Below are 17,375 nucleotides of genomic sequence, written 5' to 3' on the forward strand. Positions count from 1 at the left end.
ACAGGAAAGAGAATCATTCAACAAGTATTCCATTATTTCTTGTGACAAGGGAAACAGCGGAATATTATTAATACTAACGAAAAGGTAAACATGGAAAGGTTTCAGATGGGAACAATTTAAAAACCAGAAAATTAGATATCCTTTCTCCAGACAGAAGTAAACATCCAGACGAGAACCTCTTTTCTCATTCAGTACCAACATTCACTGAGTCAACCCTCCCATTGGTGGCTTCGTCTATGAAAGACATTGTCTGAACGACTCCTATCCGAAGCTTTTCCATTTTTACCTTTTCGATAGTATTTTCACGATCCCAGGCTTCCGGCAGCCCCCACCGATATCATTAATGAGACGTCATTGAACACTTCAGTCGCTGTAGCTTCACAACTGTGACCCGTGACCCTATAAAATACAAATGAGGGATACACAAACAAGAACAACAACAGCAACAACAACAATGAAACCCTCGATTTGTATTTATCAGCGTATACTTATTTCCATCTCTAACAACCCACATTGTTATAGACCCATTGTTACAATGAGAATAGAATTTAAACTAAAGGCAAAATAATCTCCATTACAATAATGTTAAATCAAGCCCCTAATTCCGTTGCAAGTGAATACATTAAAATTAAAAACGGTATTATGTCGAGATGGTTTAGATCCAAAAACTGAATTCATGGACAAAACTGTAAGATTGGGAATACGTTCTTAGGGTTTCATGCGGGAAAATGAATATTTTTCCTTAAACTGTCAAAGACTAAAATGTTATAGGGAGAGACTAATAAGACATAATTCCATGCCTTTTTGGAAACCAACGGAACATGTCTGAGAAATATAATTTAAAACCCGCAATCATTAATACAATGGCATTGTACTTACAAGATGATAATTGTCACAGCAAATGAGTGGCTCACATGATGTGACGTATCACCTCAAAACCATTTAGATGTTAAAAAATTAAATTTAAAGTAAAACAGAACAAAACACTTGAGTTTAGCTTTTATGTTTTATTATTAAAGAAAATGCTTATAATCTCTTAACCTAAGGAAAACTAAAATTAATTGGAACATTTCTGGTCACATTCTAATTTTAAAATCATATATTTGCATTTTGTAAATATTTGACGTTTTAACCAAAGGTTAATAAAGATTTTTTCTCAAAGTTGTCTGTCAAACAATTTTCATTATTTCAAAAATGAAGAGCATCATGTCAAAACAACGTTGCTAAAATAGTAAAAATCGACGTGTATTTATGTATAGGTCTCAAACTGTTACCGGCTCATTGTTGTAATGGAAAATACTCTCAAACCAGCGCAACATATCGTCCAATAAACAATTATCGATCAAGCCCACGTGTCAGACTTACCAATAGAGGAAAAGTCTCTTTTTTGCTACTTCCTACACATTAAATCAACTTTTACCTTCGTTGACAGTTGACAGAAATAGCACCATTTTAAAAATAAACCACAATGTAATCAAATTTGGTAAAACTAAATGGTTCTAAACATAGTGGAACTTTAATTAGACGTCTAACTCAGTTACATAAACCTATTGACCTATAGAAATGTCAGTGTCATTTCGGCACCTCAGAATAGGAAGATGTTGCGCAACAATAAAAAGATTTTTTCAGACCAGCTTAAGGTTCCACTAAGAGGTATATACTCAAATGTCTACAAATCATAATATGTTAAAATTTTAAAAAATAAACAGTTCGTAATAGAGAGATGACTTACAAGGGAAAAAATCTCCCAAAACTACATCTATACATTCGACTATTTCTCTCCCAGCCAAGGACACCGGCCAGACTGAGGAGAAAACTAAGAAATCTAATTCCAAGACAAAGACAGAAAGGATATAGAAAACAGATATAATGGGACAGAAGACACAGTAAGTACCTCCCTGCCCACTATGGGAAGTCGTATTGTGATGTAATTTTAAGGAAGTGCCAGATGTCTATTCAGTTTATATGATATTGTAGGGATTTCCTTTGACCTACAGATACACCAGACTTTCGTGCAATTTCATCATAAAGAATATCCTCTTCAAAAATACCACGATGATTCTTCCACTTGTATCGAACAATGATTCTCAAGCCAGAAAGCTATATCTGACAAGAGCCTGATTTTATAAATTTTCTTTTTAGTTTCAATATCCCAAAATTCTGTACACAGTCATAATGTACATGTTTACGAAGGACGATTGCGTAAAAATCTTATCGAAAAAAGTTGCCCGTGGCTATGGAAACGACGCCATTGTGGAAAATAAATAACAAACATTTAAAAGCCAAATTTTTTTTTGTTTGTCAACCGATTGCCATCATATTTTGGCCACAAGTATACAAAAGAAAAACAAATAGAGGCTCTAGGAGCCCGATTTGTTAATTTTTAAATAGAAATTTAAAAATTAAGGTCAAAGTTATTACTCTTTTCCTTTTAGAATCAATCAGTTGACAAACGAATAATACTAACCGGTAATAAATTTCTGAAACGTAGTCGTAAGATTAACATCCCCACCACCTTAACCAACACAATAACAATAATAATAATAGCAATTACAAGGACAACACAAGCTGTTGGCATTGCAGAAGAGGAAGCAGAAAGAACAATATGAGTCGTGCAACAGATCCAGCATTGCATGCTCCAGGATTCCAGATGGCCCATTGCCTGCCGGCAGCCGGGTTAAGGGGCGGTTTGGGTCTTTTCTAAAAAAAATTTAATTACCTATATTGGACGGTTTTAATCATTCTGTATCGTCAATATAGGTTAAAAAACAACATTTGTGGTGAAAATTTTTAATTATCTGTGTTGATACCCATTTTGCGATCTAATTTGGGGGTCTGACATAAAAAATATAACAATCTTGTGGCAAACGTTCCACAAAAACTAATGAAGGAATGACCTCCATATTCTTCCCTTTTGCCCTATACCACATGTTATGTTATGTTATGTCAACATTGTACCATAGTGTGTCACCATAGAGAGATTTTACGGCTTATGGAATTTTTATTAGATCATTACATAGTTGAGAATCAAAATGTTATGACAAAATTGATGTAAAAAATTCAGATTTCGGATTATAATTTAAAATTTACAAATCTTATCCAAAAAATCTCGCTATGGTGACATAATACATTATCTCTGTGATAACTGTGGAAATTTTCAGACAATTTTATTGAATATATTCTGAGAAACGTTTGACACATTTTCCCATACCCTTAGAAAAATGACATATTGAGAAAATAGCAAAATGCCTTCCCGTTTTTCACATATTTCTTACTACCTGTACCATTTTCGACTGTGTATTTCGTGCCTTTATAGTCTACTTTAAGAATTTGGACTTCAATTATATTATTTCTAAGATAATAAAATATCATTTTCCACCAAAATCTCAAAATCAAATTTTTGAAGGATTTTCCTAATAATTAGACCCAAACCGCCCCTTAAAGCGTCCGACAGACCTTTCGATACAACCGTGTGGTCCCTATGTACAACTCAGCAATAAAAAACGGCAGAGGACGTCGGGTGCTTGGTTTGGGTAGATCGAGCGGCTCTTCTCTTTACTCTTAGTATTTTGTCCGTGCCCGACGTCTTTATCCCGATGACGGCAGAGGATGGCAGTGTCGGGTCGTCGGAGTCAGTGTGGATTAGCCCTAAAAGGACCTGATATACGAATCCACTTGTTACGTTTGAAAGTTGTTTTTTATCTTCCCCAATTTTAAGCAGCGATGATTGAGTAGAAGGTTTGGTGGGACCTGTTGGAAAGTTTGGCATTCCAGCGTCGCGTAAGTGGGTAGAAAGAAATTGTTACTGTAGACACAGGGCCTCAACGCGCTTTACAAAGTCAGATGTCTGAAACAATCACACATATGCACATACACAACACACTCACACACACACACACACACACACACACACAAATCTCACAGTGTCTTAGGTTAAATGTGCTCCAAATGACAGAGACGATAAAATCACAAAAATTACTACTACTACCAATACCACCACCACCACCACCACCACCACAACAACAACAACAAGAACAACAACAACAATTAATACTACTACTACTACTACTACGACGACGACTACTACAACTACAACAACAACAACAACAACAACAACAACAACAACTACTACTACTACTACTACTACTACTACTACTACTACTACTACTACTACTACTACTACTACTACTACTACTACTACTACTACTACTACTACTACTACTACTACTACTACTACTACTACTACTACTACTACTACTACCACACTACGATTACTACTACTACTTCTTCTACTACTACTACTTTTACAAGGTACATTTGAACAACAATAAAAAAGAACACAAAGACTAAATCTGTAATTCCTATAATTCTTGTCCCAAAAAATAAATTCATCAATTTTACATTTCAAAATAAAAAAAGTTTCAAATACAAAAGCTAGGAGCAAAATTTAATCTTTTCCAAGCAAGATCCGAATTTACTTTAATTTGATATCATAATTTACACTGTTATTTTTCAACCTTTGTATTTTTGGTGCAAGTTTCGTGAAGCAGCAATTATAATTCAACAATAAATAGAAATCTTGAAAGTCGTTGCATACAAAGGACTAAATCAGTGGCATAACAGTCAGTGATTCCTTAATGGTGCTGTCAAAAATAAAACAAAACAAAAACCAACGAAAAATTCATCGACAAACAAACAATCAAATATTACAAACATATAAAACAAACAAACTAAAACACAAAAATTATCACCCAAATATTATACTGAGTAGAATTGACGTTGCCTCGACTCAGACCAGGATTATGCACAGTATTAACCCCGGAAACAACGGATCTGGAATTTTCATCTCTTAAAACGTTATTTCAAGTTCAATTTTAATATTGGTTAATTACAGCAAGACATCTATCGACAATTGTATTTTGTATTGATGTTTGTGGCAGTACTTGATGCTGAGACGCCAACATTAAATTTGACTCACAGGAATTTCAGACACCACTTGTACGAATTTCAATGCCGAAAGAGGAATTTCTGCACATAAGAAAAGGGAATTGGGATGGTATTTGGCATTGTGTTTACATATTGTATAGTTCTAAATAGATAACTGATAAGAATTATATTATGATATAAACACAATGCCAAATACAATCCCAAAGTTTCCTTATTTCAAATGATGTTTTGTTTTGTTTTTAAGGGTTAACACGCGCTTGCAACACATTAAGGTCATATAAGCGCCAGAAAAAAGGAACAAAATGGGATAGTAAAAAGTTCTAGAATTACAATTAAAGCATTCAAGAATATGGCAGACAAAGGAGAATTGGTTCAAATAGAGAATGTAGATTCCAAGAGCACACTATCAGTGTACTTAGTTTAAGATCACCTAAACGTCTCATCCAGACACAAGCACAGGCCCCTACTAAGAGGAACGCACTCAAATGTTTACAAATATATAATAAACAAACAAAACATAATACAGTGCACCACAGAGAGATGATTTACAAGGAAAAAAATATCATCTCACAAAACTAACTATACATTTGACTGTTTCCCTCCCAGCCAGGGTATCCGGCCAGGGACAGGACAAAACCAAGTAATCTCATTCCAAGATAAAGACAGAAAGCTTGTTGGAAAATAGACATCGAGGATAGAAGACACAGTATTTCAAATAAAGTAAAGCTCAAAACCCTAATGGTAGTGCTTGAAGTACTGGTGGTAGCGAGGATGATGTGGTGTTTGTGGTTGTAGTAGGAATGGTAGTGATGATGATGATGATGATGATGATGATGATGATGATGATGATGATGATGATGATGCTGTGATGCTGTTGTTGTAGTAGTAGTGGTAGTGATGATGATGTGGTGGTAGTTGTAGTTGTAGTTGTAGTAGTGGTAGTGATGATGTAGTGGTGGTTGTAGTAGTAGTAATGGTAATGATGAAGATGTGATGGTGGTGGTTGTAGTAGTAGTGGTAATGATGATAATACGGTGGTGGTGGTGGTGGTGGTTGAAGTAGTAGTGGTAATGATGATGATACTGTGGTGGTGGTGGTAGTGGTGGTTGAAGTAGTAGTGATAATGATGATGATATGGTGGTGGTGGTGGTTGAAGTAGTTGTGATGATGTGGCGGTGGTGGTTGTAGTAGAAGTAGTGGTAGTGATGATGATGTGGTGGTGGTGGTTGTAGTAGAATAGTGGTAGTGATGATGAAGTGGTGATGGTGCTTGTAGTAGTAGTGGATGTGGTGATGATGATGTGGTGGTAGTTGTAGTTGTGGTGTTAGTGATGATGTCATGGTGATGGTGGTTGTAGTAGAAATGGTAGTGATGGTGATGGTGATTGTTGTAGTAGAAGTGCTAGTGATAATGATGACGTGGTGGTGGTTATAGCAATGGTAGTGATGATGATGTGGTGGTGGTGTAGTGATAGTGGTATTGAAAATGATGTGGCGTTGGTGGCTGTAGTAGTAGTGGTACTGATGATGATGTAGTGGGCGTGGTTGTAGTAGTTGTGGTAGGGATGATATTGTGGTAATTGGAACAGGGGTGGGGATGTATCCTTGGAACAAATTGACCTTACCAGAATTTGACATAAGTTGCCTGTAACCAGGAATGTTTTGCTCCAGACGGAGTTTTTTTAACCGGTGAAACCTGAGTATTGGAGTCACTGTATTGGTGCATTTAATTATTTTAAATCTAAAAACGATAAGCCACCGACATTAACAACTGCATAGTACTGACCCCGCGGGGTTTTGTGTTTTTTTTTTGCAAAAATTATTTCAAAATTTTGCAAAGAAAATGTTGACTTTTGCAGAAGAAAAAAAGTAAATTTTGCAGGTTGCTAAAAATGTTGTGTCACACCTAACAACAAGCAGTCAGAATATAAACAGTAAACCGTCCAAAATATAGGGTAGCCTATGTGGTATGATGGTAACACATCTTACCGGAAGTCTAGAGGTCAGAGATTCGGTATGCATATGTATTTGTCTGTCACTGAAATACCTTTCCATACATTTATCGTGTACCTGTACATTCTCCCTCATCTTCCATTGAAATTAAAGGACTCTTCATCCTCGTAAGGGACCTTTTATTGAGTCGTTATTGGAGCTATTTTTCTATATCTGCGCAGATTTCACATAACAGGTGACCTATCTTTTCATTTGTTGCACATTCCAGCAGGCCATGGATTCAGATTTCCAATTCATATTGATCAAATTTCCGCGAGATGATATTTTTATACAAGCAATATTTAAATAACAACCAACCCCACAGTCAAGCACTCACTCAACCCAAGTAGTGACTTAATGTCTGCTTTTAGTTGCGTATATATATATATATATATATATATATATATATATATATATATATATATATATATATATATATATACATACACACACACACACATTTCCATTATCTCACCTTTTTTATTATCATGCCGACAATACACGCATATATGTCAGGGATATAAAAGGTCTATGCAAACCTGGTGATTAAAAATGTAGGCTGGAACCTGAAGCCCTATGATGAGAATCAATAAAACATATTGTGCTGAAAATAAACAAATTTTTCGAAGTGGCAGCAAGTCTACCAATTTTCCTATTTGCTTTCAGATAGCTTCCCATGATGAAGCGTGCTCAATATTTCCAGTTGTCACGCTATTAGAGGAACTACGCCAATTGAGAATAACAGTTTCTCCTTTTAAATAAACAAACAAGATAGACCGTCTAACTATTCATATAAGATAATTGCACACTTATAATCACCATATGAGTAACCTGACACTGTTTCCGTTAACGAGGTGGCCATTGAAAGAGAAAATCAAATAATCAAATTTGAAAACCAAATGTGTCATTGTTTATGAAAGCAATAAACTATTTTTTTTATTTCCCTATTATCGTCACATCACGAAACTAGAATAATATTTAATTGGCCTTGCAAAACAAAAACTAAATGTAGGCATCCGTTAAAAGAATGCGCCGCATTTGAATGGACACCATCTCTTAAACATTTAACATTAGGTCTTTGTGTTAGAGTGATTTTTGTCGTGCCTCCCGGTAATTAATTGATAAGCTGGATCAATGATCTGCGATAGATTTAACAGCTCTATATAACATGGCCGAGTGGTTAAGGCATTGCATTGTGACCCGGTAGGTCCCGGGTTCGAGCATCGCTTCAGGCACTTTTTTTTCCTTGGGTAAGATTAGTAATCCCAATTTGCTAACTTGGACAACATGGGTGTTCCTGTTGACATCAATGTCGTTTGATGAATTATCTATATTCCTTCGTGGAATGCCTAGGCGACGATATCTTATAATGTCGTGGTGGAAGGGCATACTTTTTAAGATAATAATTCCATTACGGTTAATTACACCATAGAAAGGGACATGAAGTATAATCGAAGAAGACACCAGCATTTCTGCCATTACATTCTACAACGTAAGGCGTGTGGTAAGAGGCTGCCAAACAATGCAGACCAGGTCTTTTGGTCCAGTGAACCAAATAGAGAAAAATAATAACACTAAACAAAAATCAAGTATAAGGATGTTTTCAAACAAAAGCCAACACCACCGTTCCTTAGATCAAGTGATGCCAATTTGTTTATGGTAAATTGGATATTTTTCTTTTTATTCTAAAGGCCTTTAGGCATTTATTTAAAAAGCATTTTATTTATTTAAAAAAAAGAGTCCTCTTTCAAAACATCACGATAAAAATTCTTAACATAAATTGATCGACACATAGAGGTCTAGCTAAGATGTATTATTGGCTTCAAGGGCCCACTCTAATGAAAGGGAATGAAGCACTGGGCCAACACATCGCTTCTTATGCAGTCATTGTTGTGAGATTGAGAGAGCTTCGATTCAGAAGGAAAATACGAGTACGTCGGTTACGAATGATAGAGGAAAGAAAGGATCCTGATGATATTTACCGAGGCGTGAGAAATAAAAACTGGTAGAATAATACAGAACGCTGAAAAGAAAAACAAATTTTTGTGAATAGAAAGAAAAGAAGAAAAAAAAAAACGACTCTGATCGGGCTCGCTAGTTGAAACGAATGAGAATTCTGACCGAGTCACAAGCTTTGAACAAACAACTAACGATTAGACAGTATATTGTTGTTGACAGTGGCTATGTGGTCTAGTGGTATGACACTCGCTTTCGGATGGGAAGGTCCTGGGTTCGAGCTTCGCGCTCAGCACATAGTTGAGTCCTTGGAAAAGGCTCTTTACTCACATTCTCTCACCGTACTCAGGTGAGTTATATCGCCAAACAGGCGGCATGTCCCGTCCTACATGTTAAATGTTGCTGTTGACCAGAGACCCCTTGTAAAGCGCTTTGAGCACATTTAGTGGATAATGCACTATATCAAAAAGATCATTTTGAAATAATGTGAAAATTGTGTGTTGTTCATCTAAAACACGCTTTCTGTTTTGTTCATTTATTCATTTATGTTTGTTCATGTTTGTTTGTTCACCGTTCAATTTGTACGTGTGTTGACAAATCAACGAAGTGTTTTTGTTCACGTGACGTTATTCCTCGTGCGACGAAGGCAATTTTTATACATTAATTTTTCACTGTAACAAGGGAAAAAATTGCAAAGTAATTTTTCACAGTATGTCTTTGTAAAAAAGATCTCCCAGTACAAAATAATCGATTTAGTCAACAGGGTTGCCAATTTAGCAGATTTTCTGCCAAATGTCCTTTTTTTTTTGGCAGAATTTGAAGTAGTCTGGCAGAGAAAAATCGGTTTGGCAGTTTGGCAGATATTTGGCAGATTATATTTTCCGAGGCCTAGGGATGAATGTATAGGTCTACTCCACGTTTTTCATGGCAATTTTTATGTATTAGTGATTTTTTTAAAACTTGGGAAATGTAAAAAAAAAAAGTTATGACATCGGCCTTGAGAATTTTTTGTTTAACAAAACTGATGAGTTTTCAAAGGGGGTACTATAAATAGTACGGTTTGGCAGATTTTTGTGGTATTTGGCAGATTTTTAAAATCCAGTTGGTAGAATGCGTGAAATTAATCTGGCAACCCTGTTAGTCAATATCCCAAACACTTCCAGTCCTAGGCTAAAGCCAACCGAGTCAGAGTCTAGAAAACGTTCATAAAAAAAATAATTTTATAGTCACCTGTTTCGCTCAGGCTTGAGACCATAAATTCTTTTACTAGGCTAGTAAAGGATTAAATATAGACACTGCATATGAACGAATCGAGATAGAAGTCTTTCTAACAAGAGACCGCATGAAACGTTCTACAGTTGAAGGTGAAAGGTAGATAAAATGAGTTAGAATTTATATTGTTAATTATATTTTCACCGAGACGAGACTTTACATTATAATATCACATAATATAATTACATGTGTTGAGAAGACGCAATACTGTGTGCAGTTACCAGAAGCAAACATCGATGATGCAAGTTGCTTTCAGCATGTTTCTTAATGTTAAGTTTAACTAATGGAAACAGTACGACGTCTCTAGTATGGAGTAAAACTATTTTGTCAAGCAATGATAAAATCCCATAATTACACCATCATCATCATCATCATCATCATCATCATCATCATCATCATCATCATTATCGTCATCTTTCTCTTTCTCATCATATTCTCTTCCTTTTCCTGTTCCTCTGTCTTCCATGATCATAACACAATGCCCTGAAAGAAATGCCGGAATGCCGAGATATTAAACCTTGCCTTTTAAAAAAACGTGCAACAATATACGATTCTTTTATCTCTTTGTATTTATTAAATAAGATATTTTTATCGTGCCCAAAAGCACAAAGAGCTTGCGTGTATGTGTTTTTGTACGATAAAAATATAACGGGTTAAATAAATACAAAGAAATGAAAGAATATGTTAATTCTACCCTTCCAAGTAAGATTATTTGTTATTTGTAACCAAATGGTATGATTCTAGTATCTATTTCTATTCACCATAGTTTGTATCTTTATCCTTCTGTTTGAATGATAATTTGACCCAAAACTAAAAACTTTGGATTTGTATTCATGCGCACCAAAAGATTATAAATTACTAATCAGCTGTCTTTTACACCTAATTTCACACCAATAAAACGTGCAACATATTCTGCAATCGTAACATTTTTATTCAACGCGTTCAAAGCATTATTCAACGATTACTTTACTAAGAAATGATAGGGTTTTCCAATGAGAGGGGTGGAATGATATACGATTCTTCCACTTACACTCTTGCTTTTTGGAATTCTGGACGTATAGAACAGTAAAGTTGCTGCCCCAAACGTAAACAATAACAAGTTGCTAGTGATTTCCGTTAGGGACCGGAATAATTTACGCACAATATAGGTCTCCCAATTTTGTAGTTTGAGTTGTAGGCAATACACTTTCAGTATTGAAAATATGTTTACATAAAATCTAACAGTTGCAGAAATAATAATATAAGGCTAAATTATTATGAAAATCAGGCTCCGAATAATTCTCGTTTTGTTCACACCAGCGCAATAGTTTGCTTTGGTCTAAAAATAGATAGACTGTAACTTTTGATAAATTTTAGAAAATTTTACCTTTTGTTCCATATTAATATCCATATCTAGACATTATTTGATGCATGATCGAGTATTTATGAATATGTGTTTCTTTTGCCACCTAACAGCCAAATTTTAAAGGTTATTTTTTTCTATTATTTACATTGGAAGGTGAGCTGTCAAGACAGGAACATGTGGTTTGCCACGTGCTTCTCGACCTTTGTTTACGTTTGGGGCACCTAACTTTACTGCTCTATTCCCAACCACTGCACGAGCTTGCGAATGCGCGTTGGGAACAAAGTTCGAATTCGATTGATTCATATTAATTTCGTCATCTTTGAATAAAAGACATTTTCAAAAACATTTAAATGATACTTCCTGTTAAAGAATCAGATTTTTATTGAAATTTACGCTTGATAATCTACGTCACAAATTATTATTGTAAACTTGATATCATTACGCGTTACTATTTAGGGAGAGGGGCGGAATAATAGAAGATAAACTCTACCATGTCGAGAAGTAGGAATGGTGATTTTATCAGGTAAAGCGAGCATTATTTCGACTTGAATTGTCAAAATTAATCATACAATCTGGCACGCTGAAGCGACAAAATGCTTTCCTACTAACTGGTATCAACATTTATCCAGATAACAATGGAAGCTAAATAAAAGCTTTATAATCCCCTCCCACACACACACACACACACACACACACACACACACACACACAGACGGCAAACATGCAGAGTAAAGGAAAGTTCAATAATATACATCAACAGAATTACCTCTGTATTTGAGGATATCAATATCATTAATTTGTTATTTACTCCTTGAGATTATTAAATAAGCGTGTATAGGGCCGCTGCCGTACACTGACAAAAGGACTTTTGAAATACTTCATACGTCGATCGATCAAAATGATCCACTACTCGTCAAAAATTCTTCAAAATTAAAGTCTCGAGTTTAAGATTTTTTGATAAGTTGTGGATCATTTAAATCGATCGATGCACCAAGAAAGAGTTTTATGGTCAAAATATTAAAAGGTGTTTCTTGAATGTGTAGCACCATATTTACTCTGTAAAAACAATAGAAGAGAGGTGTCTAACAATAGGCCAATGAATGGAAAAGACGAGAACAAAACTGTTGTTGTAATCCTAGGAATAAAAAAAATTTAATCGTTCATTTTTCAAACTCTATGACAAAAAGAAAGAAAAAAAGAAAATTTAAAAACAAATGCCATAACAGTAACAATGGATAAAACGCTAGAGAGAAGGTCAACATATAATATTATGGCAGCAGCAATCCACCCCACCCCAACTCCCACCCTTAGTGCCTAGGAGACGATTACTCGGAATTAGCATTAACTATGTCTCAAACGCATACGGTCCTGTGTACAACCCGAATGAAATCCAGGCGCCATTGTGATTGACCATACTTGACGACGGACCGTCATCAGGTTGTGGTTGAGGCAAGGAATTTACCCAATGGAAACCGTACGGTGCTCTTATTGGCTAACCAACCAGCGGCCTCGATGAGAAAAATATCCGCCATTTTGCTGTTGGCTGGGAATCGCGTTACTATAGTAAACAAGCGCTGATCGGCCGTTCATGACTCATGAAAACAAGTTGCTGCTCGCTCGTTTAACTCAAAATTATTCAAAACGATCTCTCTAAAATGATATAAATGTGACTTCTTAAGGTTTTTCTTCACGGTCAAAACCACACATTCTATTAATGATTACGTCCGAGGCAAAAAGGAATATTGACAGGTCGACCGAGAGTTGAACTCGTGAGACGACAAACATCAATGCGAAGTGTAGCGAGAGTCAAGCTATTGTTTGTCTTGTCCTATTCTATATAGAGAAAAGGATAAATAGTATAGCCTCGTGTGTGAGTGGTTGCGTGTCATAGTCTTGTTTTTAAATTGTTTCTGTTGTTTATGTGTGTAGTGATGACTCTCTCACACTCAATTTCAATGCCGAAAGAGGAATTCCCGCACACAAGAAAGGGGAATTGGGGTGGTATTTGGCATACATATTGTATAGTATCTAGTTCTAAATAGATAACTGATTAGAATTATATTATGATATATAAACACAATGCCAAATACAATTCCGAAGTTTCCTTATTTCAAATGAAGTAAAGCTCCAAAACCTAATGGTAGTGATTGTAGTACTGAGTGTTAGTGAGGTGATGTGGTGTTGGTGGTGGTTGTAGTTGTAGTAGTAATAGTGACGATGATGTGGTGGTGGTGATGATTGTAGTTGTAGTAGTAGTGGTAGTGATGATGATGTGGTGGTGGTTGTAGTAGTAGTGGTAATGGTAATGATATGGTGGTGGTGGTGGTGGTTTGTAGTAGTAGTGGTCGTGATGATGATGTGGTGGTGGTGTTTGTAGTAGTAGTGGTAATGATGCGGCTATGTGGTCTAGTAGTATGACACTCGCTTCCGGATCGGAAGGTCCTGGGTTCGAGCCTCGCGCTCGGCGCATTGTTGAGTCCTTGGAAAAGGCTCTTTACTCACATTCTCTCACCGTACTCAGGTGTAAAATGAGTACCTGGCCGTTAACAGAGTTGTCTTTGTCCGAAAAATTGTAATATCGCCTAACAGGCGTCATGTCCCGTCCTACATGTTAAATGTTGACCAGGGACCCTTTGTAAAGCGCTTTGAGCACATTTAGTAGATATTGCACTATATAAAGCTCAATTAAAAAAAAAAATATTTCAATGATGATGATATGGTGGTGGTGGTTGCAGTAGTAGTAGTGGTAGTGATGATAATGTGGTGGTGGTTGTAGTTGTAGTAGTAGTGATAGTGATGATGATGTGGTGGTGGTTGTAGTAGTAGTGGTAGTGATGATGATGTGGCTGTGGTGGTTGTAGTAGTAATTGTAATGGTGATGATATGGTGGTAGTGGTGGTTGCAGTAGTAGTGGTAGTGATGACGATGTGGTTGTGGTGGTTGTAGTAGTAGTGGTAATGGTAATGATATGGTGGTAGTGGTGGTTGTAGTAGCAGTGGTAATGGTAATGATATGGTGGTGGTTGTAGTAGTAGTGGTCGTGATGACGATGTGGTTGTGGTGGTTGTAGTAGTAGTGGTAGTGATGCTATTGTGGTGGTGGTTGTAGTAGTTGAGGTAGTGATGTGGTGGTGGTTGTAGTAGTAGTGGTGGTGGTGGTTGATAGAAAAGTGCCAGAAGACAATAGAGAATAAAAAATTTTTCGCGGCGGTGGTGGGGTTTGAACCTGCGACCTTATTGGTACGACAACTCCGCCTGGCAGGTGAGAGCGTGGCTCTACCGTGTGAGCTATCAACGAACACAAAAATATTCGTTTCAAACTCAAAGTCATTACTAGATCCCTCTCTCACCCACTTCTTGAGACCGCCGATTCGTTCGTACACCACCATCGCGAATAATTTTGACCAGCAGTTAAGCTTAATAGCCAATATTCTCAACACAAACATATAACATAGAAACGATTGAGACATTGAGTATGCTCCGGTGTATGGGGTGAATTTTTAATTCAGAAAAGTGAGTGGAGCAGGCACTTATGTTGGTAACAACAAGATATGAAGTGAATAGAAAAGTGCCAGAAGACAATAGAGAATAAAAAATTTGGTGGTGGTTGTGGTAGTAGTGGTAATGATGATGATATGGTGGTGGTGGTTGCAGTAGTAGTGGTAGTGATGACGATGTGGTTGTGGTGATTGTAGTAGTGGTAGTGATGATGATGTGCTGGTGGTGGTGTAGTAGTAGTGGTAGTGATAATGATGTGGGGCTGGTGGTTGTAGTAGTGGTGTGAGTGATGATATTGTGGTGGTGGTTGTAGTAGTAGATGATGTGGTGGTTTGAAAACACATTACAGGTTATTATAATACATGATTACACACATTCTCTAACTTCATTTTTTGACAGCTTCGTTGTGCCATAAATATACGCAACAGTTCTGAAACATTTTATTGTGGATTTTGATATTGTTTGTTGTTTTTCTTGTGTCGTTATGTTGACATAGATACCGAATGAATGGTAATTACTACATTCTCAGCCAACAACAAAATGGCGCTGAATGCTTTCATTGGTGGACACTTTTTAGGCTTCGTACGTATTCTCATTCGTTTAATTCTATGGGTTGAGGTCAAGGTCCATTACTAGTGTTTTGCGTTATGGGGTACACTTAGGGGCCAGTCCTCGATCCTGTATTGTTTCCGTGTTAATTAAACATTTGAATGTCTTCATTTCCTAATATAATTAATGGTATCATTCCCATGGTGACAATATTGAAATTATGAGTGACAAAATTTTATCCTTTAAACAATTAATTTTACCTCTGCAAGGCATTCTTTCCGATAGCATTTTAAAATTTCCGCTATCCAAAATGGCGTTGAAGGTTGGTAAAAAAAACAACTAAAAAATCAAATCAAAAATAGAATGGCACATTCCACCTCTTTACTTCTAGAGTTACATTGGCTCCTTGTGTCTGAACGAATTAATTATAAATCGTAAATGTCTGTCAGGTGAAGCTCCATCTTACCTAGTCTAGACACCAGCGAGAATATGTCGGTCAGGAAAGGACACCACAAAGTTACAAAATACACGATATAGACTAAAGTATTACGACGAGGGATCCCCTTTCAAAGCATTGGGACCCAAAATGTAAGATTCTATCCCCCCAATAATATTGAAGCAAAACAAAACCAAACCAAACAAAACAAAAAAAAAACATTCAAAATGGACAAACATTACAACTTTAAGTTAAATGACAACTGAAGACATTTTTATCGTATAGGTCATATCTAATATAATGTCTGAAGGTGTAGGACATGTTTCGCCTTTGTGAGCGGTGCGTGAGTGATGTAATTTAAGAATTGATGATGAAAGCACATAGAGCATGACCTGGTTATTATTTTGCTCTAGATAAATAGATGAATGTGTATCTCGTTGAGGAAATTAGACTTTATCTGTCACTGATATGCAGAGTGATTGGGAGTAATGTTTGATCCTTATCTAAATGTTGATGCTCACATCCATGTTATCAATAAAACTACAAAAATCATTGGATTCACATCAAAAGGCTGGGCGTTGATTGAAATGATGAGGCTTCAGTATAAAAAAGACATCTTACCAACGCGTACCCTTGTGAAGAATATAGGTATTATAATCGCCCAACTATCGGGAGCCTCTCTGGTGTAATGGTAGCACGTCTGACCGATAATCAGAAGTTCTGAGGTTTGATCCCCAGTGGAGGTAGACTGATTTCATTTGGATATTTTTCTCTCTTGCTTTGTCTGGCCCCTTTCATACACACTTGTTCAGATCTTTTTTAAAAAAAAGACAATGCAAAGCATTTAATATTTTCAGCTAAAACCCTTCGTCAAAGAAGAAAAGTTTTCCTTTGGGGCTAAGTTACCTCATTGGACAATGCAATAGTCCTTCAAAGCCATAAGACCTACGGAAAAGGAGTTTATCCCGGTTTTTACATTGTGTTAATAGGACAAAATCAATTGCTTACTACCATTTGGATAGAAGGTTAGTTTATCTAACTGACACAGCTACAAAATCACGATATGAGGAAGGGGAGGGGGGGGGGGGGGTAGAAAAGATATCGATTTCATCAACGATTAATATCTGTGCCTTTGTCCGTGAAACGAGTGCACTACAAACTAAGCTATCGGGAATCTCTTTTCATACCGAAGGAACTTGTTATGTCTTTTGTTAAAGAACCAACGATACAAATGGGATTGTTTCTATGCACCCATTGGAACCCTTTAAAACTAATCACATTGTTCACAATTGATGTTATTATTAATATTCTTTCAACTCACAACATTGCTATAATCTGTAAAAAAATGTTTTTAAAATTTTAGCCAGAAAACTTATCCTTTAA

The 17,375-nt window shown here is 36.3% G+C and overlaps 2 protein-coding genes across 3 annotated transcripts in view; one reads left to right on the forward strand and one right to left on the reverse strand.

Annotated features, from left to right (window-relative positions):
• The window catches only part of LOC144972509 (perlucin-like), a 17,065-nt gene extending 13,681 nt beyond the window's left edge, over positions 1 to 3,384 (forward strand). For both annotated transcript variants that reach the window (XM_078913801.1, XM_078913800.1), the window contains one exon: positions 1 to 3,384. This exon is cut by the window's left edge and continues 1,368 nt beyond it. The gene's annotated coding sequence lies outside the window, so the exon portion shown is untranslated.
• LOC144972512 (retinol dehydrogenase 16-like) overlaps positions 1 to 17,375 on the reverse strand; it is a 171,055-nt gene that overhangs the window by 108,879 nt on the left and 44,801 nt on the right. The gene's annotated exons all lie outside the window — the stretch shown is intronic.

This window comes from Berghia stephanieae, chromosome 5 (genome assembly GCF_034508935.2).
Source record: "Berghia stephanieae isolate SIO BIC M18660-M18661 chromosome 5, UCSD_Bste_1.3, whole genome shotgun sequence".
NCBI lineage: Eukaryota > Metazoa > Mollusca > Gastropoda > Nudibranchia > Aeolidiidae > Berghia > Berghia stephanieae.